A 12,561-nucleotide genomic window follows, 5' to 3' on the forward strand; every position below is an offset into this window, starting at 1 on the left:
GAACTTTTTAAATTCCACACCACTGAGGTTAAAAATACCTTCCCTAATACTCTCTTTTGTATAATTCCCCCCTCCTACATCCCCACTTCTTTCTGGGGTCCTTCTTATTCTTTCTTCTCCTGGATTCCCATTGTGGGTTAAGAATTGGCCTTGCTGTAAAGAAATTGAAATTTGATGCAGCTGTCAAGCAGGTGAGGAAAAATTGGTCCTTGGGTGTTAATTGTGCCCATGAAACCTATACCAAAATACTTCAAGACCCACAAAGCTAGGCAGCCTAGACAGTCTTGCAGATATCTGAGATCCCAATAACACTTGATAAGTGACAGGACTGATTAATTTTGACAAATGTCAGCCAGTCAATGGAGTCTGTGGACAGATGCGCTCTTTTATCTGTCACAAAACCTCCAGCAGCACTGAATGCCTATTTGAAAAGCAGGGCAGTCCAGCAGCTCAATTGCTATTCTCATGACCCAGAAACCCAGTGGATCATCTACTGGAAAGTTCTCTATGTCTGTTTTCACCCCTAGATAATCTTCCACCGAATTATGCAGACACTGCCAATGAAATCTTGAAGCTGACAGCCATGGGCGCCGAGGACAAAAAAAAATTGAAATGCATCACTGAGGTGGCCCCCTTCTCCACCGTTCTCCCTTTGACCAACAGAAGCCTCAAAACTAGCTTTTCCATGAGACTGTAACCTACCAGAGTCTGAAAAGGCATTACATAAACTCTTCTTTAAGGTGTCCTCAAGATATTTCATCCTGTGCTCCTTCTGCGAGTGCAGGATGAGTTCCGAGACTTTCCCCTTGCAACAGTTGTCAAGAAGGGTTGCCAACCAATAATGATCCGTCTTCTTGATGCCAAAAATTTGCAGGTCCTTTTACAGGCTTTGACGAATAAGTGAGTTCATACACTGTAAGTTTGTGGAGGCATGAGAATCAGATTCCTCAGGGTCACTGAGGATTACAGTATCTGTAATGCCTCCTCACAGCCACGTACTACTTCCAAGGTTTCTGGGGAATGAAAACAACCTTTTAAGGTTTTATGTATATGTCTTCCTTTGCTTCTACACCTCCAAAACTGCCAGAATCCTCCTCCTCCTCCCTTTTCTCTTATGTGCTCTGTGGCATGGCAAGAATGGTGTCTGCATAAAGCGGGCCTTGAAAGGAAAGGAAGTCCTCCTCTTCCTCCCGCTGCTCTGCCTCGAGTGCCCTGTCCATAATGCCATGCAGAGTATGCTCCAGCAGGAACACAAAAGGGATTGTGTCACTGATGCATGCATTGTATCGGCTCACCATCCTTGTCACCTCCTCAAATAGTGACAGTATCAGCATCCTTTATCAGCAGCAATTGGCGTGGGGAAAAAAGCCAAGCTTCCCTGAACCTATCCTTGTCCCATACTTACACAGGTACTCGTTGACACCATCTGCTGCATGTGAGCCTGCTGCAGCATTGCCAAAGTTCAGTTCCACCTAATGGGCATGTCAGGCGGTTTACGGGCAAGTGGAATTTCTGCTGAATTTCAGCCAACAGAACATCGGTTGTGTATGACCGACTGAAATGGCTACAGACTATTCTGGCCTGCAAACCTGGGTACTTGTTTAAGAAACACTGCACCATCAAATTGAAGACATGTGCCAGGCATGGCACATGTGTGGGGTTGCCACCTCATCCCTTTAAAAGCAAACACATATGAATTACACAGGTTCTGAGGGTAATTAAGGTGATAATTAAACTCAATTGGTGCCCTATCTGCATAAAATTAGCCTATTAACCTGTGTAATTCATATGTGTTTGGGTTTAAAGGGATGAGGTGGCAACCCTACACGTGTCAACTATCAGTGTCGAAGGGCAGACGGTTAGTGCCATTATCGCACACCACCATTCCTGGCTCAAGCTTCCATGGCATGAACCACCTCTGGGCCTGCCCCCGCAGATCTGAAAGAATCTCTGCTCAGGTGTGGCTTCTGTCCCCTAGACAGACCAGCTGAAGCACTGCATGGCATCTTTCAGCCTGACTCGTTGAATGGTTCCTTGAAAGCTTAGGGGTACTGGTGGTTCATAGGACAATCCAGCAGAGGAGGGCATGGAGGAGGAGAAGGGGGTGAAGCTGACATATCTCACATCATCACCACCAGCTGTATGCAGATGTAGCTGCAAAAAAAGCTCCAGCACTGAGCCCTATCCTGAATCCTTCCTATTTGCAAGCAGAGTTACCCAGTGTGCTGTGAATGAAATATATCGTTCCTGACCATGCTTGCTAGACCGCATGTCAGCAGCAATGTGGACCTTGCTGCTGACTTCCCTGACCAACAATGCCAAAACATTGCCTTCCATGTGATGGTACAGAGCAGGAATGGACTTACGTGCAAAAAAATTGTGGCTGAGAACCTGCCATTGTGGTACAGCACATTCTGCAAATTCACAGAAGAGGGCAGAATCCACAAGATGGTAAGGCAGGAGTTGTAAAGTCAGCAATTTGGACAAGCTGGAATTTGGATGCTGCAAATGTGGGTGGCAGGGAGTGATTTTTTTTTTTTGCTGCAGCAATTGGAACAGAGAAATTTGCCTGCTATACTCTACAGCTGGTGGTGTGCTGCTGACAGTCCTGTTGCAAGGACCTGTGATACCCTTTGCTACACCATCATCCCTGTCAGTGGAAAAAAGGAAAAGAAAGGCGCCTCTAAGTGCAGTATGCAAAATTTAATAAAGGGCACAAAAGGTTAAAAGCACTTACAAGATTGTTGAGTGTTAAAAAACATGATAAAATCAGGAGTCCTCATCTGTGGCATGTGTCCATCCTCTACCATGCGCCTTTCTTTTCCTTTTTATATCTTCAGAGTTGCTTCTCCTCTAACCAAAGTGCTGCCAGAAGTGCCACCTCATCACTATCATCCCTCTGACCAGCTACCCACCTCCACCAGAGCGCCCTTATCTCCTCTCTGTTTTATCCCTGTCAGTGGAGGCTGCTGAGAGGTCATCAGATATAGTGGGGGTAGACTTGAAAGGTGAGGAGTAAGGAGGAGAAGAATTGTGTCCCTTGTATGTGGCCTTCAGGTGCTCTTGCCAACAGGCTGAGTGGTGGGAGGTTAAATGCTTGTCGAGCATGTGGTACCCAAATGGCTGCTGTTTTTTCCACACTTGATACGCTTGTGGCAGAGATTGCAAATAGCAACAATGCAATTGGTTGCACATGTGCTAAAAAAGGCCCACACAGCTGAGCTGTGGGAAGTTGGTCGGGAGATGACAGCTCCACAATCTGATAGAATAGGGTGGCTGCTCTCTACTCTTCCATGATGGTTGCCTCTGGAGGGCACCCTGCCTCGTTGGGGTTGTTTCTCCCCCTCACTTTCCTCCTCTGCTTTATCCGGCACCCAAGTTTCCTCATTGACCTGATCATCATCATCCACTCCATCCTTATCATCACTGGAGCCAACCTTGGCAATACGCTTTGGCTGGGGGAACATGACTGCCAAGTTGCTGTTTATCAGTGTTCTCCCCTCGCTGTAGGCTTATGTTACTCCCTTCCTCTACCTCAGAACCAATATCAGATTTAAGTAATGTCTGTGCATCCTCAAGAAGCAAGTGGCTGACACTGTGTTTAAATAATTCAGCTGACTCCTCCATGCATGATGCTGGAGCTATTGCATGAGTAGCTGTGGATAAGGAGGCAGAATAAGCCACTCTGGTAGCTGCAGTGGACTGCACACTAGTGTCAGCTTGGTTCATAGGAGATGAGGAGGATGAGGATCGTTTAGTAAGCCAGTCCACCACCTCCTCTGCATGACGTGGCTGGATAGCAACATCACTAAACAAAGACAAATGCGCCCCACATGAGGAGGGTCCTCGTCCACCTTTGCTTGTGTGCACAAATGCTGCTGGCACCCTCATAGTGGCATGGGAACATCTGCCTCTCCTTGTTGGCCTCTCAGACATGATGGAAGGGGGGGGGGGGGGGGTTTATCCAAGCATAATACATACTGGAAAATGTGTGATTGGATGTACTTTATTGAATGAAAAGTGGTGTTTGGTGCCTTTAAATTGAAGACTGACTGAAAAAAAAATGAAAAATAAAAAAGGGGAAACACTAGAGCCGCAGTCAGAAAATTTCAGCTGAGAATTTTAAATAAAGGGGGCAAGCAGGGAAAAAAAAGGCAAAAAAAAAAACTAAAGCTGCACTACACTAACACACTACACTGACACAACTCTATACTGACAAACTACACTATATTAACACACTATACTCACACTATACTAACACTACACTAACACTCTAAACTTACAATAAGTGAACACACTAACTCACTAGTAGCAAACTGAGCCCTGCTCTATCTATCTCCACTCCAACAACACACTGCAAAAGCTTCCTATGGGAAGGAACCTTATATAGTGTGGGGTGAGACTATGAGAACTGAGCCGTGATTGGAGAAAGTCATCATCACTTTGTCCAATCAGGGCTCTGACGGTGCTCTGTGCCCTAATTGGCAAAGCTGGTCAGGTGCAAGACTTCATCCAATTAGGGCCCTAGAATGTTGTGGGGCACTCAGCAGGCAAACATCTCGCTGAGTGCGCCGCAAATTCGGGTGTTCGCCGAAGGGGCGAACAGGCGATGTTTGGGCCGAACTTTTCGCTCAGCCAGAAACGTTCACTCAACACTATCCACAGGTTATAAAAAACCTAATTTGTCAAAGCATTTTTTTATATCATAATAAGAATACCACAGATTTACAGTCTTCGGGTATGGAAAAATTTAAAATAACATTGGAGGGGGGCAATATAGTAAAACAAATGAAAAAGGAAAGGAGCGCGCAAGCAGAAACACCTGTATATAAATATACCAAAATAATGTGCAAACAAAACAATAAAAAATCAGTATTGCATGTGTTAAATTACATTAAAAAAATGTGTGAAAATCGAGAGCATTATTCAATGTGAAAAATTTATGTCAAAACATAAGTGAGGAAGTCCATGTAATGTATAAAAAATTATTAAGGACAAAGCAAAAAGGTCCATATGTTATTCTCTACATTTCAAAGAAGCGTATAATCTTCAATCCGACAGTCTGATGTAAGATGTAATAATGCAAACTGCTTACCAGATATGTTGTATCTCATATGATAGAGATCAAAAGCACCTGTGCATTAGCCTGCTGGCAAAGCAGCAGTCCACTTGTAGTGTTCTCACACGGAGGAGATATTCACTTGCTGCAAAGAAACCATCGGAGGGAAACCTCACTCCCGGGATCTTCACAGTGACAAGAATCTAGAAAGTCTCATTTAATAGGGAACAGAAGAGGGCTTCATGGTGTAGTATGTTCCAAGGAAAATCTTTATTTTCAAATGGACAACACAAATGTGATATCCATAAAAACACAGCGATAAGAAACAGATTTGAAACAGCCGTGGTGCAAACCAGCCAGCTTTGCAGCGTGATGACGTCACAGGACTATGCTCCATCCGACGCGTTTCCCCATAAAAGGCATCAACTAGGAACGGAGATCAAGCACATGAGCCAAAAAATTTCCAGATCGATTTTTTTCCATTATTTTTTATTTTTTTCAAAAGTAAAATAGTACAAATAGAGTACAAAAAATAACAAGGATAAAGAGCTCAAAGGGGTGTACAAAAATATAAGTCTGAAATTAAGTATGAAATAGGAACATCAAACATAAAACATTAAACATCAGAATACAGAGAAAACAGTAAATATTAAGTTTTGATTTCCAAACATCTGACAGTGGGTCTGACAAAAATGGTGGAAAGAAAGTGGATATAATCTGATACAGTCTGGTATCAAACTGAGTAAACAGAGATTATGTTGTCTGGAGCCATATATGCCAACATTGCCAACGAGTTTCAAAAACTGCCCTGGTACCACATATATTCACTTAAATGCTTTCATATATATGGTTTGTTCATACTCTCAACAGCCTCTGATAGGTTAGGTGCTAAGTTTGACTCCCAAAGTCTGGTGATAAGCAATCTAGCTGCCAATAGGATGTGGGTTACTACTGTATAACAGGACAGCTTAAGGGGAATACTGTATCTATAACCAGATTTAGGATTGCCAAGCCTGGGTTTGGAGATGTAAAAATGCCTGTGATAGTAGAAATAGTGCAGAAATATTATTTCAGAAGCTGGTGAGATTTTTACAAGACCAAAAAATATGCATTAGATAACTGGTAGAGCCACACCCTCTCCATCTTTGGGGCAATTGAGATAATTCTAAAATTCTAAACATTCTATAAGGTGTGAGATACCAGCGTAGAGCTATGTTTTGGGTCAGTTCCCAGTAGTTGACACAGTAGGAGGCCTTACATATGGCTTTAAATGCATGTTGCCACTGGGGCACTGTATAAGATGAGCCCAGATCAATTTTGCATTTTAAGTAAGGTGATGATTTGGAGAAATTAAGTTTATCCTGAAGTATTTTGTAAAATACTGAGATGCTATTGAGGGGTATTGGTTGTGTTGTGTAAAATTATCAACTCTTAATGTGGAGAGAAATATCCTGAGTGTTTACAGAATGTAGTAAATGTTAAATTGAAAGGTATTTATAGTAATCAATCAATGAGGTACTTCAAATTCCCTGATTAATGCCGCGTACACACAATCGGATTTTCTGACAACAAAACCGTGGATTTTTGTTCGAAGGATGTTAGCTCAAACTTGTCTTGCATACACACGGCCGCACAAATGTTGGGCAAAAATTCCGAACGTGAGAACGCGGTGAGAACGTGAGAACGCGGTGAGAACGTGAGAAAGTTCAATAGCCAGTGCGCCACCCTTTTGGGCTCCTTCTGCTAATCTCAGTTTTATCTTGTATTAGTAGAAGTTTGGTAAGAGACGATTCGCACTTTTCAGCCTCGTGCTTTTCATTTCGTTACTGCTTGTCAGTTTGTGCTTGTGGGTTCGTACCTGTTCTTCAGTGCGTGTTGTCAGTTCGTTCCTGTCTTTCAGTGCGTTCTCTTTGTAGTTTGTTTCTGTTTGTCAGTGCGTTCTTGTCCGCTCGTTTCTGATTTTCAGCTCGTTCTTCTCAGGTCCATTTTGATTTTCAGTGCATTCTGTTAGTTCGTTCTGACCAATCGACCATTTTCTAGCCATGTTGCAGTTTATGTTCTCATCAGAGAGCTCGTGCTGTTGTTGGGCTTGTTGTTGGAGTTCTTGCTTTGACCTAAGTCTAGTCCATGAACAGGGTGAGGAGGAATTCATGGACCAAGAATTGGTTGCTCCAGCATGACCAATTCTCTCACATACTAATTATGTGGGGGTCTTGTGAGCCAAAGATGGATAGATGCCTCTGTAAGGTGAAACAAATATAGATAAGCTGCAAACACTAACTACGTTTCATTTTGTGCATAAACCAAAAAATATATAAATAAACCTGTCTGCGCTGAAAAAATATATATATATCCCAATAGCTGGGAAGTGCATATGCAGTGTAAAACTATACTACAAAATTTCATAAAAGTGCTAATAATATATAAAATATAAAATGAATACAATCCTTATATAAAAGTATCCCATAAAATGCAACATGCAAGAAAACAATATATGTATGTGGTTGTAAATATAAAGGGGAGGGGTAGGACGGAGCTGTCAGCAACGAGAGTAGATGTGGAACGACACACCGCACGCCATACAAATGCTTGTTTTATACAAACACTCTCTGGAAAGATTGGTGCACTCACGCACCTACATATTGTGAGTACCCTTCTGGAGGGAAGTTTTAATATATTTTAAATAAATCCCTACTGTATCACACTATGGAGCTTTTTTCTTCCTTATATGTGAGACTATCTGATGACATCTGAAAGTGGTGGAGTTTATACCAGCATACCCTGTATGAGCCCAACAGGTGGCTCAAATGCGTGTATAGACACCGTTTAATTACCATGTCACACGCTTAGAGGTGAGTGCAAGCACAAGTGGGGGGTCACAGGAGAGCACTGATGCATGCTGGATTGTGAACACCATTAAGAGGGAGCATGAGGAACACTGTTTTTTTGTGGACACTATTTACTTGCACCTTATGTGTTGATATCAATGAATTGAACTTTTTTGAATGTGGACACTTGATTTTGCACTTTGATTTTATATTTACAACCACATACATATATTGTTTTCTTGCATGTTGCACTTTATGGGATACTTTTATATAAGGATTGTATTCATTTTATATTTTATATATTATTAGCAATTCTCTCACATGCCTTTGCTTCGGGAGATCCATGAGAATAATCCTGATGATTTCAGGAATTATCTCCAGATGACGGACCCCGTTTTTCACCGTCTGTTGGCTTTGCTGTCCCCCTATATTACAAAGCAGGACACCTGCATGCGGCAAGCCATTACTCCTGACCAAAGGCTCGTCGCCACCTTGCGGTACTTGGCGACGGGGAGAAGTCTCCAGGATATTAAGTTCTGGACTTGGATCTCCCCCTAGGCTCTGGGAATCATTATTCCAGAGACCTGTCCTGCCATTATTCAGGTCCTGCAGAAGGACTATATTACGGTAAGTTTTATCCTTTAACATCACAGTCTATGTATTTAATGTTTGCTAATGTATTGTATTTATTTCACCATTCCATAATTACCATGATTGTAATATGCTGTGAATGTCCTCTTTGTCCTCATGCATGCTCATTTGTAACCCTCTCTCCCCCCAACCAACCAATACTCTATCTGCTGACTTTGCCAAACCCATACACACTATACCTACCTCTTTTGTGTTCATATTTATGGATGAATTCACCAAAGCATGTAGTGCAAGTGCCTGCCTGAATGCTTTCAAATGGTACTATTTAAAGTTTTGTTCTCCTTATATCTTGATAGGTAACTGCAGAATGTAAAAATGTGCTTCAATTTGGACAGTGTGTATTCAAATTTTTGGATTATGACACTTCTTACCTGTCCAGTGGTCTGCCAATAGTGTAAGTAAGGCGGGCCTGGCCTAAGTAACACACATTATTTATGCATTTAGCTCTCAATGAAGTGGAGAGGGTTATCTGTCCAAAACATCCCCGCCCCCCACAATTTTTACAATGGGCCATCAGAGGGGATGAGGAATCTGATAAGTGTACCTTATACTTTTGACTTTAAATACTTATTTCAATAAATGTTATACTCATGTTGGCCAAGAATGTTTGTGTCTAATCTGCTTGCAATGTTTTTTTTTTTTTTTTTTAAAGTAAAGCTTTATTAAAGAGCAGTGCAGTACATTGAAATTAAATCCAAAGGTATACTGACAAATCAGGGATTGATATTAGAAAAGTACAAAGCTATTAAATCGACATTCAAAACCAACTTATATTTGCTATTGTAACAGTAGGGAAGGCTGAGTCTTATGTTCCCTGTGTGAGTTGACATTCCTAACACCCCTAACGGGATCACACTGTGTCAGGAGCCCCCCCCCATTTCCAGGGAAAATGTTAAGGATCTCCTTGGACCCCTACTGGCCCCGCTCCCAGGGACCTGCCACATTCCCTGAGGTAAAGATAGGGACTACTAGAAAAGCCATCAGGCCCCTCCAGCAGCTCCCATCTATCTGGCAATAGTCCGTTTTGAATCCATGACTCAAACTCACTATTCAAAGTCTGATGGCGACTTAAGAAATTCTACTATATTGCAAACTAGTGAGTTAAATATTACTGAAACACTGCGAATGTGATATCAAATCATTATAATAACAGAAAGAAGGGACAGAGAAGAAGAAAAGAAGAGAGAAATAGAACGCTAGGATGGTTGAGTAAACTTGTGCCCAGTCCAGGGTGTTTTCCTTTTTTTTTTTTTTTTCGATTTTGAATTCAGCTTGACTATTGCGGTTGAATACCAGGGATGAGGGAAATGCCTAAATGCCTAGCCCAGGGCTCCCATGTTGCCTCGAATGATTTGGTGGTGTCCATCAGAGAGCTGACCGTTTTTTCTTGGGACATAATCCACGAAATCTTTCTTTTGGCTGCCTGGAATGACACTGTGGGTTGCTTCCAGGCCTTAGCTATGGTGGTTTTAGCTCCTAACAACATGAAGGATATCAACTTTTGAGAGTTTTTCGTTGTCTTAGGAATTGGTGCATTGAGTAACGCCACTTGGGAAGATTTAGTAATAGGAAGACCTGAGACTTTTCGAATCATAGCGAATATTTTGTTCCAGAAACCTCTTAATCTCGGACAATCCCACCATATATGAATCATGGAGCCCTGAGCTTGACAACCTCTGAAGCATAACGGGGAAGCGGAGGAAAACATAGTCGCTAGTCTGGTGGGTACTAGATACCATCTCAACAACACTTTTAGATTGGCTTCTATTAATGAAATATTTAAGATACCTTTATAGGCTATGGATCCTCTCCGATGCCATTCCTCCAGGCTCCAGGTCTCCTGTAGATCCCTCTCCCACGCTTCCATGCACGCAAATTTTTTGGAGGGTTCCACAAGAGACGCGTAAATGAGAGATATGCCCCCCTTTATGTCTAAGGCTTGGCCACACCAATGCTCATAATGTGTAAATTCCAAAGGGAACGCCTATCCCTTCGTTAGTGAGGAGAGAAAGTGGGAGATCTGGACAAATCTAAATCTCTCTGAACCTGGAAGTTCAAGTTTATCTATACAGTGCTTCAGCGTAATAGGACCCGAGGGAGAAAGAAAATGGCCAATACGGTACATCCCCTTGTCCAGCCACCATTTGAAGGACTTGATATCCATGCCCGGTAAAAATCGGGGGTTATGAAAGATGTGGTCAAGAGGATGGGTGGGTGAGGTCAGTGCTGGTAAGCATTTCATGGTGTCCCATAATTTAAAGGATTGGGACAATGCCGGAGCTAATATGGAAGGCCTTGATTTCATGGGGCACCCGAGGAGATAGTCTATGGTGTGCGTCGGGACTGCTTGTCTCTCTATATTAATCCAATCGGGTTTCTCAACTCTGAAGTATACCATTGAGAGTTGGGCCAGTCTTGCAGCTTGGTAGTAGCTATAAAGATCTGGGAGACCCAAACCCCCCCTGGTTTTGGGACTAAAAAGAATATTGCGAGCTAGCCTATATCCTTTTTTACCCCAAATGAATTTTATAATTTTCCCTTGGAGGGATTTGAGATGATGTTTTCTAATGTCTATCGGGAGTGACTTAAACAAATAGAGGAGCTTGGGCAGTAATGTCATTTTGATAGAATGTATTCTACCTAGCCAGGATATATTATACTTGGACCAGGCTAGAATGTCAGATTCTAATGTGCGGAACATGGGAGGGAAATTAGCTTAAAAAAGTCGCTCAAACTTGGGGGTAAGGTTTATCCCTAGATATTGGATCGAAGAGTCTCTCCATTTAAATTTGAACGAAGGCTTGAGCCTATCTACTTCTGCCTCTTGTAGGGAAATATTTAATGCCTGGGATTTGTCCATGTTGACCCTTAAACCCGACAAGGATCCAAATCTTTTTAAGAGATTGCAAATATTGGGAAGTGAGGTAGTTGGGGATGTGACAAATAGAAGGATGTCGTCCGCGAAAAGGGCGCATTTGTGGGTGTGCGCTCCGCATTTTACACCCTTAATATTTTGGTTAGATCTGATCGCAATTGCTAGAACCTCTATAGCTAATGCAAAAATCACAGGAGATAGGGGACACCCCTGTCTGGTACCCCTGGTTATTTGAATGGGATCCAAATAGAATCCGTGTAGTTTGACCTTGGCACTAGGGGTGGAGTATAAAGCTTTCAGGGTACTTATGAACTTTTCCCCGAATCCCCAACGACCCAAGACTGTGAATAGGAATGACCAAGACAAGGAATCGAAGGCCTTTTGAAGGTCCAACGACAGCAATAAACCTTCCTGCTTTGGGCCTCCATCCCAACCCGTTTGTAATAATGAGACAATATCGACCGCCCTTCTAACTTGATCCGGGCCCTGTCTTCCCGCTATAAAGCCCACTTGGTCTTTGTTTATATATTGGTTGATGAAGGAATTAATTCTGTTAGCTAGGATTTTAGTAACTATTTTCAAGTCGTTGTTAATCAGCGAAATTGGTCTGTAGTTCTCGACTAAAGATGGATCCTTGTCGGGTTTGGGTATGACAGAAATAAACTCCATATTTAGTTGTGACTCTAGGGGTGCCCCTGCCCTTTTGGAGTTGAAGAATTTTGTAATATGGGGTGCTAAGGTTTTCGAAAAAGTTTTGTAGTATTGATTGGAGAATCCATCGGGGCCTGGAGCTGAACACCCTTTTAAATTTTTAATTACCTCTATTGTTTCATCCATGGAAAAGGGTGCTTCCATGAGGTCCACATGATCTTTACGTAGAGTGGGTATGTCAAGATCATCTAGGAATGATTTCAAGGATGAGTCTGACATGGAGTCATTTTTCTGATATAGTTTAGAGTAAAAAGACTGAAATGCTTGCAGAATTTTTGGGTGATTTATAGGGCGTACACACGGTCGGACTTTGTTCGGACATTCCGACAACAAAATCCTAGGATTTTTTCCGACGGATGTTGGCTCAAACTTGTCTTGCATACACACAGTCACACAAAGTTGTCGGAAAATCAGATCGTTCTGAACGCAGTGACGTA

This window comes from Aquarana catesbeiana, linkage group LG03, assembly GCF_042186555.1.
Source record: "Aquarana catesbeiana isolate 2022-GZ linkage group LG03, ASM4218655v1, whole genome shotgun sequence".
NCBI lineage: Eukaryota > Metazoa > Chordata > Amphibia > Anura > Ranidae > Aquarana > Aquarana catesbeiana.